Source organism: Mirounga angustirostris, unplaced genomic scaffold (assembly GCF_029215605.1).
Source record: "Mirounga angustirostris isolate CCGP_5_RB_7025 unplaced genomic scaffold, mMirAng1.0.hap1 SCAF_3, whole genome shotgun sequence".
Taxonomy (NCBI): domain Eukaryota; kingdom Metazoa; phylum Chordata; class Mammalia; order Carnivora; family Phocidae; genus Mirounga; species Mirounga angustirostris.
The window spans coordinates 112,652,255-112,674,328 of record NW_026991711.1 but is presented as its reverse complement, the minus strand read 5'-3'; the positions used below and the strand labels follow the sequence as shown (position 1 = coordinate 112,674,328).

The following is a 22,074-nucleotide window of genomic DNA, read 5'->3' as shown; positions in this document are numbered from 1 at the left end:
ATGTTCCTCTAACATATTAGGTGTGCTTCTCCTGCCTTAGGGCCTCCGTGCCACCATTCCCCCTGCCTGCTATGCTGTGCCACCAATTTTCACATGACTCACCTTCTTCAAGTCTTCTTCAAGCCACCTGTCCTCTGGCTCACCAGGTTTTGCACTTATTCTAATCTGCCATTCAGGTACCACAGAGCCCTTTTCTACATTTCCAATATCTGCAGGCAGGTATTGCCATGATCGACTCTCCTCTTTTAATGACCTTGAGAACTATGGAGGTGGCAGATCTTGGTAAGTCGCCTCTTCAAGTTTAGAGACTGCAAATGTTCCTTTTTTGGTGGTCTCTTCATGAATCTCTAGGAATTTGCTTTACAAGAGCTATGTATGTTGCATTCTCTAAGGATAACTTATTTTGCAGAACTGATGACACAGAATCCAACAGAAGACATTGACTGCTCTTTTGCCAACTGAAGTCAATTTCTGTAGCAGCTGTGCAGGGAACCCTCAGCTGCTATTTGATAGCAGCTCTTGTATTTAGGTCCTGCTGTGTAAATGATGTGGGTGGCTATATTAAATCCTTTTGTCAATTTTGTTTCACCTGTTCAGCAGCCTTTAAGATTTTGGAGTTCCTCTTTCAAATCAGGACCCACAGGTAGGAAGATATTTTCTGCCACAGGATTCTTATCTGTGAGACATTCACTGCTGGTATGCACAATTGTTGTATACGTCGGTAATGTCACATCTCCTTGCCAAAGTAGCACTTTTTCACTGACATCCTTATTATAAAAAAAAAGTGATTTAATAGTGTCTTCCATAAATTTTTCAATTGCAGTATTAGAAGCACTTAATTCATCTTCACACAAGTGGCCAGCTCTCTGTACCCATCTACATCCACAAACTGGAAAGGTGCACCTATGGTATCTATGGAATGGAAACTTCAGCTTGTCTTTTTTTCAAATTCCTCCACAATTCAGTATTCACTGGAGATTTTTGAGCATTCTGCTGGTCTCATCCGGTGGTAAGCAAGGCAGGTGAAGCTCCTTATGGAAAGTGACCAAGCATGTCAAAGTGTCTATCACATAATAAAAGCTCAATAATTATTTTAATTACTTTCTATACTTCTTCCTTAACTTCCATAATTAGTCATATGGTTGTACTTCTCATACTTCATTATAATTGCTTGCTCACTTACCAGAACCCTTCACTAAACTATTAGTTTTTTGAGGGCAAGGAATATGATGAGTTTGCATTCATTCTCCCAGAATCTATAAATGAATGGGTTGATTGAATGAAGCCCATATAAATTAGTTGCAGGGTTCTACATTAGTGGACAATTTCAAGCATTGGGTGGATAATGATTCAGGAAGTTATTATAAAAGGAATTAGATCAAATGGCTCAATATCCACCCCTATGCCTTACATCTGTGAATGGCAACAGTGCTACCTATCAAAATATACTTCATATTTTGAACACAGAAGTACTGCAAGAGTAGAAATTATAAAAAAATGATGTATTATTTTCAGGTTACTAGATATGTTAAGGCAGAAAATAGACTAGTTATTTTAAGAAATTTGTCAGCAATGGTTGAAATAAAAATGTTTCTCTTAGCGTTGCATTATCCAGAACTATTAATTTATCACATATTAATTTCTTCAAGTATATTAGTGTATCAAACATTACTATGTAAAAAGAGAAACCAACGATTGTAGATTAATTTAGAAAATATAATTTTAAAGGCACATTTGTGTGTAAAAGCATAAAGCTGTGAAAAATTCATAAAAACATTTATAAAAATAAAGCTATACATAATTATCAATGATTACAAAATTTAAGAAGAGGAACATGGTCATAACTTCCCAGAGAGCAATTTATCAATTTCCTAGGTATCTTGCGGGAGATTTCCTAATTTTATCCTACTGTAGTTGAAAAATTTAAATCCAAGTTACAAGGTATGTCTTATTCCCTAATGACAAAGCTTTAGATTATATAAGATGAAAATTTGTATGATATTAGAACTAATTCATATCAACATGAGGGTGAAAACATTTTATATTTGTGCAATTTTTCCATTAATTATGTAGAATAGGGTTCTTCAACTGGAATGCAGTTGGTGAGATGAGGTTCTAGGTTATCCATGTACCATGCAGAAATCTTTGCATTAAAGAAGTGTTCTTTATGGTCCAGTATGGTAGCCACTAGCCACAAGAGACTATTTAACACTTGAAATGTGTCTAGTGCAACTGAGCAACTGAATTTTTAATTTAATTTAATTAAAATGCAACTTGAACCATAGGGTGCTAGTGGCTCCCATACTGGATAGTGCAAATCTAAAGAAATTTCTCCTATGTCCTGAACTGGGCCAGAAGTTAATAGACATTTCTAATCTATCTCTATATTACGTGTGAAAATACATTAACTGGTACATTTCCTCACATACTAAATATGGTGCAAGAGTAAAAATCTTTTCAGGATGCCATTTGTATAAATCTGAATTTCCTTGGAAAGAACCAGTGATGAAATTTAGATCCATGAAAATTAGGCTGCTTGCATTATAACTGTTCATTATTTAGGCATACAGAGTGTGACATGATGTAACCCTACATCATTACATGTGTACATATATTTATATTATGTCATCAGTTTGAATTGTTTATCCAAGAGAAACAGCTATTTTAAAAATGCAGATAAAGTAGTGACTGAAATACTTCTTGGCATCCATTCTATTACTGCACAGGTTTCACTTCCTGTAGTTTCATAAGACACATAAATGATGAAAACAAAAATGTGTTGGGAAAGAATATGACATAAAATTGATTTTTAAAAAAGCATGAGCTACAATCCTGGTATGGCTAGAACTGATGTTCTCACAGGTGGGAAAAAATGTTTACTAGATATTTTAGAACATATTATTATTGAAATTGAACTAGATAATATTTAAGTTTTGGAAGTATATGCACATTATCTCATTAGCCTCTTAAAGCAGGTGTCATTAAGTGAATACACTTTGGAAAGTTAACTTACAAATGTTACCAATAAAATGTGTTAGTATTGACAAGTCAGAACAGCAGTTAATTTGCTATCATTTTATATCTACCTATGATATCCATCATCATTTTGGATGTTCAAGTAAGTAAACCTAACTAAACCTAACCAAATAGGCAAATATGTCTGGGCACTACTTCTAGGCATTTTGTCGTTAGACAGAATAGACAGCTTCAAAAAAAAAAAAAAAAAAAAAAAAGAATAGACAGCTTCTGTGATCCTAGATTTTAAATTTATGTTCCAAACAGACATACATTTCATGGATAATATAAACAAAACCAATGATATTCTTTACCACTTAGCAATGCATTCTTTAGTGAAAGTGGGATTACTTTTAAATATTATATTTTAAAAGACAAAGAAGAGGTTGAACCTGAGTAAATCCAAATAATGCATATAGTTGTTGAACTTCTCATAATACCTCTTAAAAATATTTTCTTTCAACATGGTTTCTACCCTACATACTGTGATAAATTTTTGATACAATTTAAAATAAAGTACACATAAAATGCAATCATAAAATTAAAAAAAAAGAAAATGTAAATGACAAGAATTTGGAGAAATTAAATATTCCAAGAACATAGGCTAATACAGTTACTGTAATTGAACATGAAATTTAGCTCAAAGTTTTCTAGAAATAAAAATTAAAAAAAAATAAAAAGAAAGCCCCAAATGTCCCATAGTGTTATAGATGACTATGGTATTGTAAATATGAAAGTGGATGAGTAATTTGACATTTATAATATTGTCTTTTATATTAAAATAAATGTGACAATAGAAACATTATTTTTCTCAAAACTGAATTCTAGAAGTAATTTATTAATAATCTTTATGCGAGTCATATTGAACAACATGATGGGAGATTTCCTCAAAAGTGCTTTTGCAGAAGATGCAAGGACATATTTCACGTGACCATTTCACTTGGATGTTTTATTCTAAGGAAGTAGGTTAATGATGTCCAGGTATATGGATTTCTGGTTCTAAATTGATTTTTCATAAAGCTTAGAAATTAGAAGATAAACATTTAGTTAGCAAGTGTCTCAGTCATCCTTTTTCAAATATAGATTCTCTAAGTTATACTTCAAACAGGAAGATTGCAGGAGCCCAAGACTGAACTGTAATAAATGTATGGAGACAAATGTGTATTTTTTTTTAATTTTTAAAAAAATATTTTATTTATTTATTTGACTGAGAGAGACAGCGAGATAGGGAACACAAGCAGGGGAAGCTGCAGGCAGAGGGAGAAGCAGGCCTCCCAAGGAACAGGGAGTCCGATGCGGGGCTCGATCCCAGGACCCCGGGATCATGACCGGAGCCGAGAGGAGATGTTTAACCGACTGAGCCACCCAGGTGCCCCGACAAATGTGTATTAACAACATTAACAATTCCCACTCCTTGTGCAAACTGTGTGTCATAGCACAGTATTTATTCTCTTTCAAAACTATAGTTTATTCAAAATAGAGGGAAAAATTCTTATATATGTACAGGGATAGATCACAGAATCTATTCAAAACTGACTCAAATATTTCCCAGTCAATAGTATGGGCTCTGCTGGATTAACTGAATAAATACTCACTTGACAAGCTAGATTTCCACATCATAGAGCACAGACTAAATTAATCTGTCTAGAAAAAAATTGAGAGCAGGTATGATTATCCACCTTGGCCATTAAATTAATTACTACTACACATTGGAATATATAACATTTGCATGGTTCTACAAGGATTTAATTAATATGTATTCCCAGACCAATATTTGAATGACTACAGTATATGGTAATTATAATCAAATATCACTCTTTAACTTTTATTTTCTTTTTGGTTATTTAATAATTCATCTGGAATTTTTGATACAAAAATAAAAATCTTCTGGAAAAAACAATCTTCTGGCATAGTATATGTGACTCTATAGACTTCAAGGAAGTTTGGCATCAAAAGCTATTTCTTGCATTTATTCATATTTTCCTCATTTGACAAAAGCTATGCTTTAAAATGGTCTTGGGCGCCTGGGTGGCTCAGTTGGTTAAGCGACTGCCTTCGGCTCAGGTCATGATCCTGGAGTCCCTGGATCGAGTCCCGCATCGGGCTCCTTGCTCGGTGGGGAGTCTGCTTCTCCCTCTGACCCTCCCCACTCTCATGTGCTCTCTCTCATTCTCTCTCTCTCAAATAAATAAATAAAAATCTTAAAAAAAAAAAAAAATAAAATGGTCTTAAAGTTTACTCATCTTTTGTTTATCTTAATATAAATTATGTATTTGAATTTCTGTCTCTTTTGTGATAGGGATAATATTCAAATTCATGAAACTTCCATAAATTAACATTTGGATGTTTATTTCTCTGTGCTTCAATATAACTGGATACATACTTCTATTATGTAACAGTTATGCTGAATTTTATTTGTTCATAAATTTGTCTTTCAACCTTAGCTGCAAACTGGAAGCAATTGGGAAGCTTTACAAATACTGATGCCTCGACTCCCTCTAACCCAAGATTCTGATTTAATTGATCTGGGGTCATATCTGAGCACTGGTAGTGTTCAAAATTGTCCCAGTGGTTCTTATGGCCAAGTTGAGAATTACTGCTCTCAACTGTAAGATTCTTAAGGGTAGGAGCCATGGCTTATTCATCCTTATATTTGCTTAACACAGTGCCTGCCATATGTATTTAATTTCAGAACATATGTTACTGGATATTATCCAATAATAAAAACCCAATCATGTAGTTAACCTCACGAAGGTATTCCAAGTCTTTTAAAAAGCCAATTTTTTTTGCTATTCTCAATACTTTAGGTTTTTCTCTCAGCAATTTTCATTTTCTTTCTTAGGATGAAAATTTGTCAATTTTTTTATCCTTCATGGGCAAAACAGAAAACAAGAAAAAATATGCTATTATGTTACCTGCTGAACAAAAACTAAGTATTGTGATTAATTTCTCTTATTTAAAAAAATCATCTGGCCTCTCCCTTTTCAATATGATCTCTCTTAACCCCTCATTCCTTCAGTATTTACTTTACAATTAAATAAATTATGTTCCTAAATGTCATGTACACAAGATTGGCTTGCTTTAGAAATAAATTATTTTCTGTACAGGTATTTTGAACCCAAACCTCACCTGAACATGATTTTAAATTAGTGGTTCTCAACCAGAGTCATTTGGCAATGTCTGGGGACATTTTTTGTTGTCACAACTTGGGGGAGGGGAGTGCCACTGGAATCTAGTGGGTAGAGGCCAGGGATGCTGCTAAACATCCCACAATGCACTGGACAACTTTCACAATGAAGAATCATTGGGCCAAAATGTCAATAGTACTGAGGTTGAGAAACAAATGCAAATTAAATACAAATGTAAATTAAACATAATTATTTTTAAATAAATTATATTATCTTTCCATGGTATCCTTTCATTCTAAAGAAAAATCAATGAAATGACCAAAATTTATGCTTGCCAGACGTGCTGATACTGTAAGGTATCAGAAATAAAAATTCAAAACATTCTACAGAAATGGAACTATGGAAGTGTGTCAAGAATTTCCACCACTGAAATAAAAGGTCACTAGTGGCTTCCTGTTTCACGCTAGTGAAATGTAAATTTCAAGGCCAGGCTTGCTCTAGATATGTTGTGAAATTTGTCACTGTTCTCCCTTCTTTTACTCAATACACTTTCTGTTTTCAAGATGTTTTTACCAGGCATTCATTCATTCATTCATTCACAAATCTTCCTTCATTGTCTTGGTGACCCCTATGCCTCCTTTATTGTATGAGATTGGAAACTTCCATTGATTCATTTATCAATAATCAATCTCCTAGCCATAGCCAATCTATAAAGCTTCCCATCAGAATTTAATGCTTTGAGTGATATCTCTGGAGTGGATGGTGTGGTGTGCCACTCATATCTCCCTTTCAAATGGAAGCACTCATTCCACCAGCTTCCAAGAGTGTTGGCTACTGACAGTTCATAGCTGCATCTCTCTATGGGAATTGCCTTTCCAGAGGCAGCCTGCATGGAGTGAACAGCATACGAGAGGCTACAAAACCCCAGACATTTTGCATTAATTTGGGACAGTTTTGAAGACTTTTTTCCAGATTTAGGACTCCACATGATATTGGCGTTGGCTAAAACCTCTATTGTAACTTACCACAGTTCAACTTTTCCCTTTGCTGAATACTGGCACCCTCAGTTCCTTACAGGTGTTCCTGGGAGCATCCCTACTAAAATTCCTGCTTAAATATCTCAATGTCATTGTATGTTTCCAGAAAAAATTGACCTAAGATAATAATATACTGGAATGGGATTTGGACACTTGTCATCCTTTGTTTTACTGGCCCTGAGAATTTCATCACTAGTGGTAAGTGGAGTATTGATTTTTCCTGATGTGTAATAGGGTCAATTATTAAAGTTTCCTTTGTTTGTGAGCAAGTATTAAAAAACAATGGAAGGGAGGCAATGGCCAGTGCAATACCTCAGGTGTTTGAGAGAAAGAGTATTAATAATTGTAAAGGCTTTCAAGTTGGAAGGGTTTTTGGTAAGTGTATTAGATAAATAAAATAATAGGCTGAAGGTGATTATTGACAATGCAAAAGAAATTATAAATGTCAAAGAAGTACCTTGGTAGCATATAAAGATATAGTCATTCCTGGCAGCCAGAAGGTAGAAGAAATGAAGTGTCAGGCCCAGCACTTACTAAAAATGGATCTCTAGAGAAGGTAAAACTCTCAATCCCCACATCTGCTACATCAAAATTAGAACAGTGATTTGGAAGGTGTGGGACACTGAGGCTTGGAATAATTACATCTGGGGTTGGTGCACTCAAGAATTTTAAAATGCCAGATCTTCCCTGAACATTCTGGTTCTATAGATCACGATTCCTATTAAAATCTAGCTTTCCTCTCTTGGTGAAGAAAATGCAAAGAACTCTGTTTTGTATTCCCACACAAACATTTTTCAATGTCTACCACCACCTCTCCTCCTGACCAATATACCAATAATAATATAACATCCAGGAAAATGCTGGGAGCTACAGGTTCTAGCCAATATGAGGACACTGAAGACAGCATAGAGAGTATATGGGACAGGGTATTGAAAATGATGGATTAAGGGGGCTGAGGTACAAAGTTGGATAAGAAAGAGTTTATCCATATAAGAGCATTCTTCCATGATATAACATTTGACATCCTGGCAAGGACTCAGAGAGATGACACTAATATACTAGAATGTCTCTTAGAAGGTTGAATAAAGCAATGGTCCACCCAAAGTGAAATGCAAATACTGCCTGCCATGGCAAACAGTGAGTAAGAAGTTGAAAGACTCAGAGAAGTGGGAATGCTAACATGGATATATCATATAAAACCAAAACTCACTATTTAATGATTAACTAAAGGAAAGATCAAATCCCCGATGAGGAAAGACTCTGCTATACCATGGTAAGTTTGTATAGCAATGACTTTTCCATCCTTCTCTAAAGGATCCGTGACCATTTGCTTATGTAACTGTGTGTTTGGAAAGGGGAATACTCAAACATTAGAAGCACTATTAGACATGGAATCTAAGTTGAAATAAATACTCAAGGACCTGGAGTATCACTATGCTTTCCATGTTAGGGTAGACACATAAAAGATCAGGTAATAAACCCATGTCCAGGTTACAATAGGTAATAAATCTAGGTCCAGCTTGCAATGGGCCTACTTGTTCACAGATCCATTCCGTAATCATTTCCCTGAGCTGCGAATGTACAATTAAAATTGATAATACCTGCTTGACCTGTGGGGTAAGAGCTATCATAGAGGGGAGGGCACAGTGGAAGCCTCTGAAACTGATACCTACCTTCAACAAACATATTAAAACAAAACAGTGTTTCATCTTAGGCACAATTAGAGATTAATAGCGTCTTAAGGACTTAAAGAATATAGGAGTGGTAGTCCACATCACATCGCTATTTAACGAGCCTATTCCTTAACCAACCAACAAACAAAAAAAGTACTAGCAGAAGAAAGTTCCCTACTGCAAACAACAAAGTAGTACCCCATTTGAAGCTGCTGCACTGAATATATCATTGCTAGAACCAATTGACTCAACTAGTGTACAAAATGTATGATTTTGATTGATCTGGCTTAGGCATTCATCTCCATTACTACGAGAAAGGAAGATCAAAAGAAGTACGTTTGTGTGGGACAAGCAGCAGTGTACATTTTCAGCTTTGCTTCAGGGCTAAGCTAACTCTATACTTAGTCTATTGTATCAATGGTATCAGGTTAATCAAACTGGATAACAAGAAGCAGCAAACGCATTGGAGGCCTTGGTGTGACACATGCACTGTAGAGGTGGGACACAAGCCTTACAAAGATTAAAGCTTCAGAAATTCAGTTTCCTGGGGTATGCCTGCTCATATCCTCCAAAGTAAAGAACCAATGACTGTATCTTGTACTATCCAGCATAAGAAGGAACCACATTACCAGGTAGACCTTTTTTGGAATCTGGCAACAGCACAATCCACACAAGAGTAGCTCTGCAACAATGTGGTGAAGGGTCACCTTTCCAGTAGACAGAGCTTTGCGTGATCTATCTAATAATCTACTTTGTGTGGAGGAGAAGTGGCTTGGGATAAGAGTACATGTAGAATCATTAATAATGATGAATGTTTTGGCTGGCTAGTCAAGGCTCTAGAAGAAGTATTGGAAGATTAGAGACAAGATCTGAAAAAGAGGCATGTGGATGGATGCAGGAAAGTGAATACAAAGTTAAAAATCTTTGTATTACATATTAATGCTCACCAGAAGGCATTCAAGGGGAGAAAACCAAAAATTAACCACATAAGCACAATGACTTAGCCAGTCTCTATCACTGACAAGAATAATGGGCTCATAAACAGAATGTAGGAATAGAGATAATGCATGGGCTCAAAACTTGGTCTCCAAAAACAAAAACAAAAACAAAAACACTTGGTGATTTGGAGACCAAGCAAAAGGGAGTAAAAGGGAGAAACTCTGAGCCCCCTTTACAACACCATTCCCTGGAGAGACCAACCTACCATTGGCTGCAAATGCATTATATTGAACTCTTTTTATGCTGCAATGGAGTTAATAATTAATTTTGACAAGGATTGCACATATTTGGGGTATAGATTTTCCTTTCTTGCCTTAGCCAACACCACTAGCCAAAGGTTTAGGCAGAGTTTAGTCCCAGTGATAGAGGATACTGAATAAAATTGCTTTGTACTAAGGAGTCCGCTTTATACCAGGGAGGTGCAGCAGTGGGCATATGACTATGGCTACAACATATTCCATACCACCCAGAATCTGCTAGCCTGAATCTGCTAGCCTAATAAAATAAAAAGTCAGTCTTTTGAAGGTATATAGTTGAAGGCCGACTTGAATATGTTGCCCCTTGTGGATGGGACACTTCTAAATGTTATATGGCCTAAATTGTCCTCAATAGCTAAAATACATGGATTCAAGAAACAAGAGATGGAAGTAGGAGAGTGGTCAACTTACCATCATCCCCAGGTCCCACTTAGGGAATCTTTGCATTTAGTCACTGCAAATTTAGATTCTGAGAAACTCAAGCAGCAAAATCCAATAGAAACGTTTGCAATAATAGTTAGGCTCGATATCCAAGCTATCTAGAACACATGTAGCTATTGAGCATTTTAAATGTGGCTAGTGTGACGGAGGAACTTAATTTTCTATTTAATTTAATTTTAATTAATAGAAATGTAAATTTGTATAACCACATGCTTGCTGCTGGCTATAATATTGGACAGCTCAAGTCTAGGGTCTTAATTCCCAGAGAGAAATGGTTTGGCCAGAAAACACAGCAAGAATCCCACTGAACATTTAAATTTAATCTATGATGGCTGCTCATTTTCAGGTCCTCACCCTGAAAAGGCCAGAAGAGAGATCACCAGACTGTAATCAGATCAATTGATTCTAATCATTTGCAGGAGGAAGAGTTTTTGACATATAATGGCATAAGGAAGAATAGGATTATTACCTAGATGATCCCCTAAAGTGTCTTTTGGTACTTCCTAGGCAGTTTTTTCCATAGGCGATTTTTTTTTCCTCTAGGCAATTTTTGACAGTATATGGACAAGTGCAACAGCCAGGGTCTGGGAAGGCGTAGTGAGATGGACTCAGAACTTTCAGAGATTATGTTTAGAGCCACCTAAGCAAGTAGGTTACTTAGAGCAGCACAGATGTCAGCCAAGGGTGAGGACAACCCAGGGTAGGTAGTACAGGAACAAGATGAAAATGACCAGTTGCAGCCTGAGAACAACTGTAGTAGTGATAGAGATACAGAGTGCTCTAATTCTTTCAAAAAATCTTCCTCTTGCAGATTTTTCCAGAAACAAGAACAAACAGAATCAAGGAGTTGTTCTGAGAGGAGAACTTTCCATGAGCAGTGATTAGATGCATAGTAAATGGACTTTGTAGTGAAACACCCAGATTCCCCTTTGAGGAACAAAGCACTCATTTCTTCAGATGACCAGAGTGTTTGCTGCAAAAGACTCACAGCTTTAACTTCTCCAGAGAAGGAACTGCTTTCCCCAAAGTTATGTCTGCTCCGTGGGACCAGCCCCATCCAATGGCTACTCCTTGGGGGATACAAAAGACCTCTAGCTTTGCCTCCATTCGAGATAAAATGGGAAGGGCCACCCCAGCTGCAGGACTCCCTGGGGCTTCAGCTGAGACTTTTTGTTTAATAACACTGCTATTCAATGTCTTCCCTGCACAATTTCTGTTTCCTTCACTCTTTATAGCTCTTGTTCCTGAGTGTATTCTCCAAAACACCTTGTCCACTGACCTCAGAGTTTGTTTCTCGGACACCAACCAAAGACTCAGAGTCCTTGCTTGATCACCTGTTCCATGAAGCACTCTCTGCCTCAGATCTCCACTGTCTCATATGAAAGTTGGCACTTCTCAGAATATCTTGGTCCCTTAGAAAGCCATCACCTGTAGAATGTTTGGAGTTTTTGTTTTCTTCATGTTCCTATAGTCCTTTCTCCACTCCCAAAACCAGTTTCTGACTGGGGAAGTTTAGTCCAGGCAAAGGGTTCTACTTCCTTGGGGTTAAACACTAGACACATTGACTAAATGAAAAAAACAGACACAGGTCAACCTGGTGATTCCTGGGTATGTTTTACAGTATCTGGGCTCTTCTAGATCTCAGACCATATCATTAGTTCTCATGGCTCTGGTTTCACTTCCTTTGCTTCTGTGTATCATAACATTTTCTTCATTGACATGGTTTCATAATTTAGAAAGCCATTTGTACCATCCCAGCTGGAAGGTTTTGTTTTTTGTTTTTTCCCAAGTGTGTTTGCTTTGTAGATGTGAATGGTCTTGTCTCACAGATCCATCTATTTGAGCCTCAGTTGACAGCTGGTATAACCTAATATTATCTAGTCAAAATAGCCCCTAAAGTCACTTGTGAGAAAGAGATGAATTTGAGGATTGGTACTTGTTTAAAAACAGAAATCTATTACATTTCCTTGGACCTGCCTTCTGACACTAACCTACTAAGCAGGTAATTAAAGATGACATTTTGCTTTGCATTTATTTTTTCACCTGGATTGGACTTTGACATTATAATGCTTCTATCCAGTCTGTAGCAGTTGTTGTAAAGGTTTGAATCATTAAAACCACTGATTTTTGCAAGTTATACAATGTGTAATTTACAATTTACCTTAAAAGAATACTTAACATACAAAGTGACTTATACAACTTATTTATTTTGTCTTTACAACATATATATGAATAGGCACTCAAATAATTTTTTAGATTTTTTTCCCTAGGTTTCTTTTCCTCCTCGTTCTTCCTATCTCCACCTTTAAATAAATACATGCAGATAATTGGCCTGGGATTTTTGCCTTAGAAGTGATATTATACTATAGAAAATAATAATAATAATAATAATAATAATAATAATAATAATAATAGAAACATTTTAAAACTTCCTGGCTTTGAAGACATAAATCCAATTTAAAGATGTATCCTTTGTTGGGTGCCTGGGTGGCTCAGTCAGTTAAGCATCTGCCTTCAGCTCAGGTCATGATCCCAGAGTCCTGGGATTGAGCCCTGCATTGGGCTCCCTGCTCAGCGGGGAGCCTGCTTCTCCTGTCCCTCCACCTGCCGCTTTGCCTACTTGTGCTCGGTCTCTTGCTCTCGCTCTCTCTCTCTCAAATAAATAAATAAAATCTTTAAAAAAGTGTATCCTTTGTGATTTGTAGGCAGATAGCACCATAAAAGAGAGTTTTGGAGATAGAAACTGCAAAAAAAGAGAGGGAGCTATTTCCTGAGGAGAGGAAAAATACATTCCCCCAGCTTTGGAGGAAAGTGTAATGGAATGGGAAGTAATGGACCACTGGTGATAGTTGTGAACCCCTCAAAAAAGTGTCTTATGTTCCATTTTCTGGGCAGAGCCCTCAGCAAGGTGACAAGACTATAAAGAGACTGAGAGGACCTGTAAATTTTCTTCTAGGTAGAGCCGTCAGAAGGCAGCAGACTTCCAGAGACACAATGGTTGCTATGATGTTTAGGACAGAGCCTGGTAAAGATGACTATCCTGGTGATGGGCACAAGTAGCAGATATCTGCCCATACCCCCAAGTGTGGTTCTGGAGTAATGGAAGGAAATGCAGGATTGAAGAGCCCAATGGGCAGAAACAGGGAGAGATGAGCAGTAGCCTGTTGGACTAATGGCGATAAGAAGTGATGGGATGGTGTATTTTTCAGCATGTGTCTTCAGAGACAAATGACTCTGCTCAAACTTTGGCTGTTTAGAGGTTTAAAATAGAAATTAAGTTATATCTTAAAAAAAGAAAAAAAAAAGGAAATCATATGAGTTACAATTCCATTTAGGGACCTGACACTGTCAGGGACTAAATAATTTTCCCAGGGTAGTACAAATAATGGTGGTAGAGAAGGAAGAAGCATTCAGGTTTTCCAGCTTCAAACCAATATAATTTCTCTCTTCCTTCCATCACCAATGTATATTTACTTTAAAAAGTAACTTTAGTCCTCCAAACCTATAACCCCAGTCTACTCATAAAACAAACAAACAAACAAACAAACAAACAAACATAGAACAAGTATGAATTGGAGGCCATTCTACAAAAGACCTAACGTGTATTCCTCAAAGGTACAAACTTCCACTTATAAATAAATACTAGAAGTGTAATTTGCAACACAGCAACTGTGACTAACACTGTTGTAGGAAATGCAGGAAAGTTGTTAAGAGAGGAAATCCTAGAGGTTCTCATCACAAGAAACAATTCTTTTCTTTTCTTTTTGTTGTACTGAGATCATGGATTTTAACTAAACCTAATGTGGTAACCATTTCACAATATATGTTGATCAAATCATTATGCTATATACCTTAAACTTACATAGTGATATATGTCAGTTATTTCTCAATAAAACTAAAAAAAAAAATTAAGAACAGTAAACAATCAAAAAAAAAAAAAAAAAACAAACAGTAGAAGTCTGAAAAAATGTCCCAACAAAGAAGAGCCTAAGGAAATGTGATGACTAAATAGAATATGATACCCTGGCTGAGGTCCTGGATCAGGAAAAAGACATTAGGCAAAAACTAAGAAATTTGAATCAAGTATGGGTTTTAGTCCATAATCATGTACCAATATTGATTCATTAATTCTGACAAATGTACCATGCTAATCAAAGATATTAATAATTGGGGAAACTGAGTGTGGGGTTTATGGGCATGTTGTGCTATCTTTCAAACTTTTCTGTAGATATAAATCTATTCTAAAATTAAAAGTTTATTTGAAAAAATAAGCCAAAAAAGAAAAAAGTAACTGGGTATGCCCATCTTGGAAACCTGCATTTGTTTTAAAGACACCAAACTCTGGCCTCTATGTCAGAAATATTACTTCTCAGAATAACAGTACATCCCTATTCCACTTTTCAGTAATTCTTGTTTTTTTTTTTAAACCCTAGTTTGGCTTGATTCAATGTGCTTTCAATTTTTCATTTTTACTCTTGATGTTTCTCTCACCTCGTAAACCCAGACTATGCTAGTATAAATATAGATAGATGAATAACTAGATCCACAGATAGAAATATATGACAGACACAATCAGAGACACAGTAACACACAGTTGCATTCATATGTGGGCAGATAAACACACACCAAACACCTCAGTTCTCAGATTCAGAGAAGTGGATGGTTGAAAAATCTTGAGTATGGGTATTTGTTTTTATTTGCTGGGAGACTTTTGTAAGCTATTTTGTATTTTCTAAATTCAGTTTTCTTATCTGAAAATAGGGAAAATAAAACCTATATATCAGAGATAGTGTTTAAATTAGTGAAAATATGCCAGTAGAATATCTGACCCATAACAGGTGCTCCACTTTGTTATGAGGTGCTGAAAATCTAATGGCCAGGTTCAAATTCATGGTTTCTGGTCAACTACAATGCTCAGTCCTGTTCTCCTACCCATCACCTCTTTAGGCTTTTCCAACGGCAGGTCTATTATTTTCCCTACTCACGGAGTTCTTATATATATGAATCATACATGTATGAGGAATTGGTGCCTATGCCCTGAGAAGAAAACAGCTGCAGGCAGAAGATGACCGGGGATCTGAGAGACATGGGACTACCGTAGTGTGATTTTTGACTTAGGAATGAAGACAAAAAATAGGGCCATGAGTATTTGCAACTTAGGGATCATAGGAACTTGGAGCCCTATGGCAAAATTTACTACTGGGGAAAAGAGAGGTGAGGGGTAGACAGATGTTCTTATTAACGACGGCCATTTAAAGATGGCTTGCACTCTAGCTTAGAGCTAGTTCCTTTGTGTGCACCTTCTTGATTCTTCAGAGACTCCCTTCTGTGTGCCTCTAAATTCAGCTTCCTCGATTTGGACAATGCCTCCCCTTAAACCGGCTGCTCTTGAGCTCTGCCAAGTTTCTGCATGCCAGCAATATAATTCACAACATCTTTTTGTCTGGGCCTATTTTCCCTGGTATCTTACCCCATCAGACAGTATGATTTTTTAAAATAACCTCAGGCCAACGTTCCCAATGGGGATTCCCATCAGTTCCCTGGAGATTCATGTACTTTGCCTGCTTTTTGAATGGGAGTCTACTTCCTTCACTGTTTCTCCTCTATGCCACAAGAGGCTTTATTTCCTAAGAATAAATCAGGAACTGATCTTCTGGGAGTCTCACTGTAGGGTTATAGTCCTTACTCTCTCGGTGGTCTTCCTGAAGGCTCTCTTACTGGACATCCAGAGATGCAGGAACCACCCCACCAACATACCCAGAGAGTAATGGAATGGAGCTCAAGTCACAACAGCTCTTCTCTAAAGAAATGCTCTACACATTTTCCCTAATACCTATTCTCTTGAACTCCTTTCACCCCTTAATAGATGCGACAGTTCCTAAGTTAGCTATAGGTTTTCTATTTTGAAATTCTGTCACTGGTCTAAAATCTCCTTTGTAATACAGCAACTTATGGAGTCTTGGTTTCTCAACAGAAACTCCAAATTTCACATCCTGATACATGTACTATATAGGTGATGATGCAAACTGGAGAATACTAAGGTAATTTTCTCAGTGGAACTTTATTAGTATTCACCCATGTGCAAGAGTGAGCCCTTACAAATGCGAATCACAGTGCAATTAATATTGGGCCTGTTATAAGTCAAATAGACATCTGCAGACCACTATGAAGGTTTCTCAAAATTTGTAGCAATATTTCTTTGGGAAAGTGAGAATTAATTTCTAAAGACAAAAATTGACAAATCCTATTCTGGAATAAACTGATTGTAAGTTAAGAACTTGCTCAAATTGGCGATTGACCTGCTACCCAAATACTCAATGACCTGACACAGAGGCACATTCTATGAAGATGTGTGGCTGGAGCCATGCTACAGGCTGTGATCTGAGAACAAACTGCCCACCTTGAGGCAACTGATAGTCCCACCCAACTGCACACAAGTTTAACAGTCTTGTCTCAGTAGCCTCACACTTCACACATGTGAGCAATTTAGTCTTACTTGACTTGAACAAAATCTTTACAAATCAGAACAAAATCTTTAGGTTTTTGAAGATGTTTCCTTAAGATTATCAATCTAATTTATTCCAGCCATTCAGTATGGCTTAGGTGAAGTTACTAAGTGAATTGAAACCCTTGTAATCTGTGACTTGAATGTGGGTAGCTTCCATATTTCTTGTGGTGCCCTGTACTTTGGAATTTGTTGATAAATGCTTTTTAAATTTATTCATCTTGCCTATCACTACTATTAATGAAAGATAATATAAATTGTCCTGCAAAGGAAGGCCGGTGCAGTCATATTTTATGCACAGAATGCATTCTTGAAGACTTCACATAATTTGAAACCCATATAATTCAAAATTATTTTTCTCATAGGAATAAACAAAAAATAAACCTTGTGTTGTTTCAAATTCTGCATCAAAATTGAGAATCCATTAGTATTTTATTAATTTACTATTTCAAATTATCACAACCAAAATTTACATAAAATAATACCCCACCTCGTGTATATGAGCAATCTACAAGGTTACAGGTATATGTCTTAAATGTATGGGGTTAGATCATTCTTCAGTTTGTCTTTTTACAGATATTAGTAATGGTAATCTCTATATGGCTGGTTCTCAATAAAAATAGCAGTGTTTTCTAGAGTCTAAGTATATGAGAAATGAATATTAAATTAGGAATATACATCTTCCACCAAGTTAATCTACTTTGTTTATATCCAGAATGAATGGAAAATCTTTCTGATTTCCAAGTTTTAAGCTAGACCCTGTGCCTCAGTGGTTAAAGGGAGCATCAAGTCTTGAATTTGCTCTGGATGTTAATGATCACAAAGTATCAGGGAGGACTGGACATTGACTGGCAGCCAAGTGCAGAAAGCTTAAAAAGGGTGCCTCAGTTCTATTAGAGTATGTATTTTGCGGTCTCTTAATATTTTGCATTAAGCCAATTTTGAGCTATTAAAGTTTTTCTTTTCTTTTCTTCCTTTTATCCCTTTAAGTTTGCTAATCATCAGGAAGCACTCACTTTCATCTGGGATTTGCTTGTATTGATTGTGTTTCCTCAGGTCCTGTGCTTCATAACTAAGCTTTCAGAGTTAGGGTTGGAGGTGGCTCCTGTGCTGAGTTGCTGGAAAGTAGTAACTCGACCCACCCCCACCCCAGACCTGGTGCACTCCTTTTACTCGTCCTTGGGTCATGGAATTAAAAATAGAGGCATAATGTCAGACAGATGGGAAGATATTCCTACTCATTTTGTATAAATGGGCCAACTTGAAGATATGTGCTGGTCATATCCATTAAGAAAGTAGTTCATTATATTCAATTATGGTGATTTTTTACTGTGGGCCTTTTGAAGGGTTTTTTACCTATGCTTGGGGTCCTTTTTTGAAGATCGGTCACATATCCCTTCTCTTTTTCCTCATGGTTTAGAATCCCCTGTTCTATCAACCAGGATGCCAGCAAGAAACACATGGTACATTCAGAATAGTTTAACTGAGAACAGTTTAATAGAAAGACCAGAATGAAGGGAACCAGCTAAGCTGCTTGAGGTGCTGGCTACATTTGAACAGTAGGAAGCCACTGTTAATCCTAGGTCTGAAGGAGAGAAGGGAGGGGAGAGTATTACTGGAGTCCAATGAGAGATGGAACCATGGACAACCATGTGTCCCAGACATCCAGTGGGGAAATAAACAACCAACATCTCTCTTCCAATCCCTCATATTTAGTCCTGTATTTCTGCCATTCATCCTTAATTGAAAGCCCAGCACTACAATAATAACCAAGTGAAAATGCAGAATGACAATAACGACAACAACAACAGTCACAATACAACAATAAATCTGGCAATACAGTCTGTAGAAGCTAGCTTCCTAGGTCACAGAGCTGGACAAAAGGAGGCAGACAGGGGATCTGGGGCAGAAATGAAGAATCACCAGCTCATCTGCCCTCTCATGGATCCTAAATCAACTATTGCCTGTGAACTCTCTCCATTTGACCCTCTCATCCTTCTATTTGTTTTTCATTTCTAAGCAAGGTATTTTGGTCTGTTTGGGCTGCTGTAAAAATATACCACCATCTGCGTAGCTTATAAGCAATAGAAATATACTCACAGTTCCACAGGCTGGGAGACCTAAGATCAAGGCCCCAGCATGGCTGTGTTCGCTGAGAGCCATCTTCCAGGTCCATAGTTGGCACCTTCCTTTTGTGCTTTCACATGGTGGGGAAGGATCTCTGGGGTCTCTTTTAAAGAACACTAATCCCATTTGTGAGGGTTCCAGCCTCATGACCTAAGCAATTCTCACAGGCATACCTCCTAATACCATCATTTTTGAGGTTAGTATTTTAACATATGAATTTTGAGATAACACAAACATTCAGATCATAGTGAAAGGGAGGGTTTTTCAATCATTTTTGATTTATTAAGTGCAACTATGCCATAAGCTCTATACTAGAACTGGGAATACAAAAACAAAATAGATAAAACACTTGGAAAAAGTGTCCTGACAAGGAGCTTGAAAAGGAAGTTTGAATGAGAGGCATGTCAACACATCCACTTCTCCTCACTCATCCTGCTACTCTCCAGCCAGTCATCTTTGTCAGCAACCACCTTTGCTCAAGCCCCATTTCTCTCCAGGGGCCCTGCCCTGTTATCCACCAGAAAACTAAAACTCCATCTTCTGTCCCCCGCCCCCCCCCTCCCATACACACACATTGGTTAGCTTTTGGAATATAATGTTGTAATGTTAAGAAAACCAATTATAAGTAAGAAGAGAGAAAATAGAAAATGAAAAAAAGAAAAATAATGTGCTTTTAACTCCTTGTCAAGTCCCCACCTTTCCTAGGAAACACGTAAAAATAAATATAAATATACATGTACACAAAGGTAACCCTAGGGGGAAAAAAACAATGAAGATGCTTCAGGCAACACTAGTAGACAAGAGAGAACAGAGTTTATCTTTTGACTATCAGGGCATTTTTTGGAATGTGCAGGGGAGTCACTGACAGAAAAGACCACTTCTCACAACTCACTTCCAAGACCCTTATTTGGAACTTTTTGAATCCATTAGCCCTTGACTGAGTGTAGCCATGTATTAAGCTTCTGGAACTACTCCCATTTCCACCACCAAATATACATTGTGGGAAAGGACAACAGTACATTTAAATACCCCATCCTACTGCAGAGTGGGGAAAATTGCTATTGAACTCCAAAACATTTTGCCATAGACACGTTGTTTACACAACACAGCTGCTGGAATGGATCTGATGACAGGAACTTATTAAGGCCTCTGGGGGATGATGAGATTTGTTGAAATCGTGATGTCTGTTTGCTGCCCTTGATTGATGCACCATCAGCAGTCCTAGGCTTCAGGCATACTACGGCTTACACAAGTTTTGTAGGCTGAACTGTAAGCCCATCCCCACTATAAAAACATATCAATCCCTTGTTTAAAAACTTTCAGTGTAAACGACAGATGTTGGCGGGGATGCGGAGAAAGGGGAACCCTCCTACACTGTTGGTGGGAATGCAAGCTGGTGCAGCCACTCTGGAAAACTGTATGGAGGTTCCTCCAAAAGTTGAAAATAGAGCTACCGTATGACCCAGCAATTGCACTACTGGGTATTTACCCCAAAGATACAAAAGTAGGGATCCGAAGGGGTACGTGCACCCCGATGTTTATAGCAGCAATGTCCACAATAGCCAAACTGTGGAAAGAGCCAAGATGTCCATCGACAGATGAATGGATAAAGAAGAGGTGGTATATATATACAATGGAATATTATGCAGCCATCAAAAGGAATGAGATCTTGCCATTTGCAACGACATGGATGGAACTGGAGGGTATTATGTTGAGCGAAATAAGTCAAACAGAGAAAGACATGTATCATATGACCTCACAGATATGAGGAATTCTTAATCACAGGAAACAAACTGAGGGTTGCTGGAGTGGGGGGTGGGGTGGGAGGGATGGGGTGACTGGGTGATAGACACTGGGGAGGGTATGTGCTCTGGTAAGCTCTGGGAATTGTGCAAGACTGTTGAATCTCAGATCTGTACCTCTGAAACAAATAATGCAATATATGTTAAGAAAAAAAAAAAAGAAGAAGAAGAAGGTAGCAGGAGGGGAAGAATGAAGGGGGGGAAATCGGAGGGGTAGACGAACCATGAGAGACGATGGACTCTGAAAAACAAACTGAGGGTTCTAGAGGGGAGGGGGGTGGGAGGATGGGTTAGCCTGGTGATGGGTATTGAGGAGGGCACATTCTGCATGGAGCACTGGGTGTTATGCACAAACAATGAATCATGGAACACTACATCTAAAACTAATGATGTAATGTATGGGGATTAACATAAGAATAAAAAAAATTTAAAAAAACAAAACAAAAAAACTTTCAGTGTTTCCTACAGCCTGAGAGATAAAATGAAAGTTCCCTAACAATAGACATAAGATCTCTTATGATCTGACTTTTATCTCCACAACTGTCTCTACTGGAAACACACCATACCTACCTTAATATCCATAGGCCATTTATTTCCCCCTTCCTACTTCTCTGCTTAGAATGCCTGATCTATCCTTAAAAACTCCTGTTTTATCCTTAAGACTCCTCTCAGGCATTACCTTCTCCCTGAAGCCTTCCTTGATTTCTTTCCCCTTCCAACTTACCTGATTTTTATTGAACTCCACTAACATTTTCTAGTTTTTTCTGTCAGTGCTATGAACACATTGCATACCAATGGAATCCTATTATCCTATTGTAGGTCCATCTCTATTCCAGAGACCTTTATAGACTGCATCATTCTATCCTCAGTCATGGCTTGGTTCAAAGTTTAGCCCACAAATCCATGACTTGCAGTAGAGATCCAAGTATATCTGGCTTTTCATAAGTTTAGCAATGTTTCTGAGATATAAGAGGCTCCAAAGAGGAATAGCTTGTATGACTGTATTTTTGCCTTTTTCAACATCATACTGTGGTACTCAGCCTCAACTTCTTCCACAGCTGACCTTCCTATTATATGCCCTGCCCAGTTG

At 37.4% G+C, this 22,074-nt stretch overlaps 1 pseudogene; it reads right to left on the bottom strand.

Moving 5' to 3' along the window:
• Positions 1-69: 69 nt before the first annotated feature.
• Positions 70-5,649, bottom strand: LOC123839134 (ganglioside-induced differentiation-associated protein 2-like; annotated as a pseudogene).
• Positions 5,650-22,074: the final 16,425 nt, after the last annotated feature.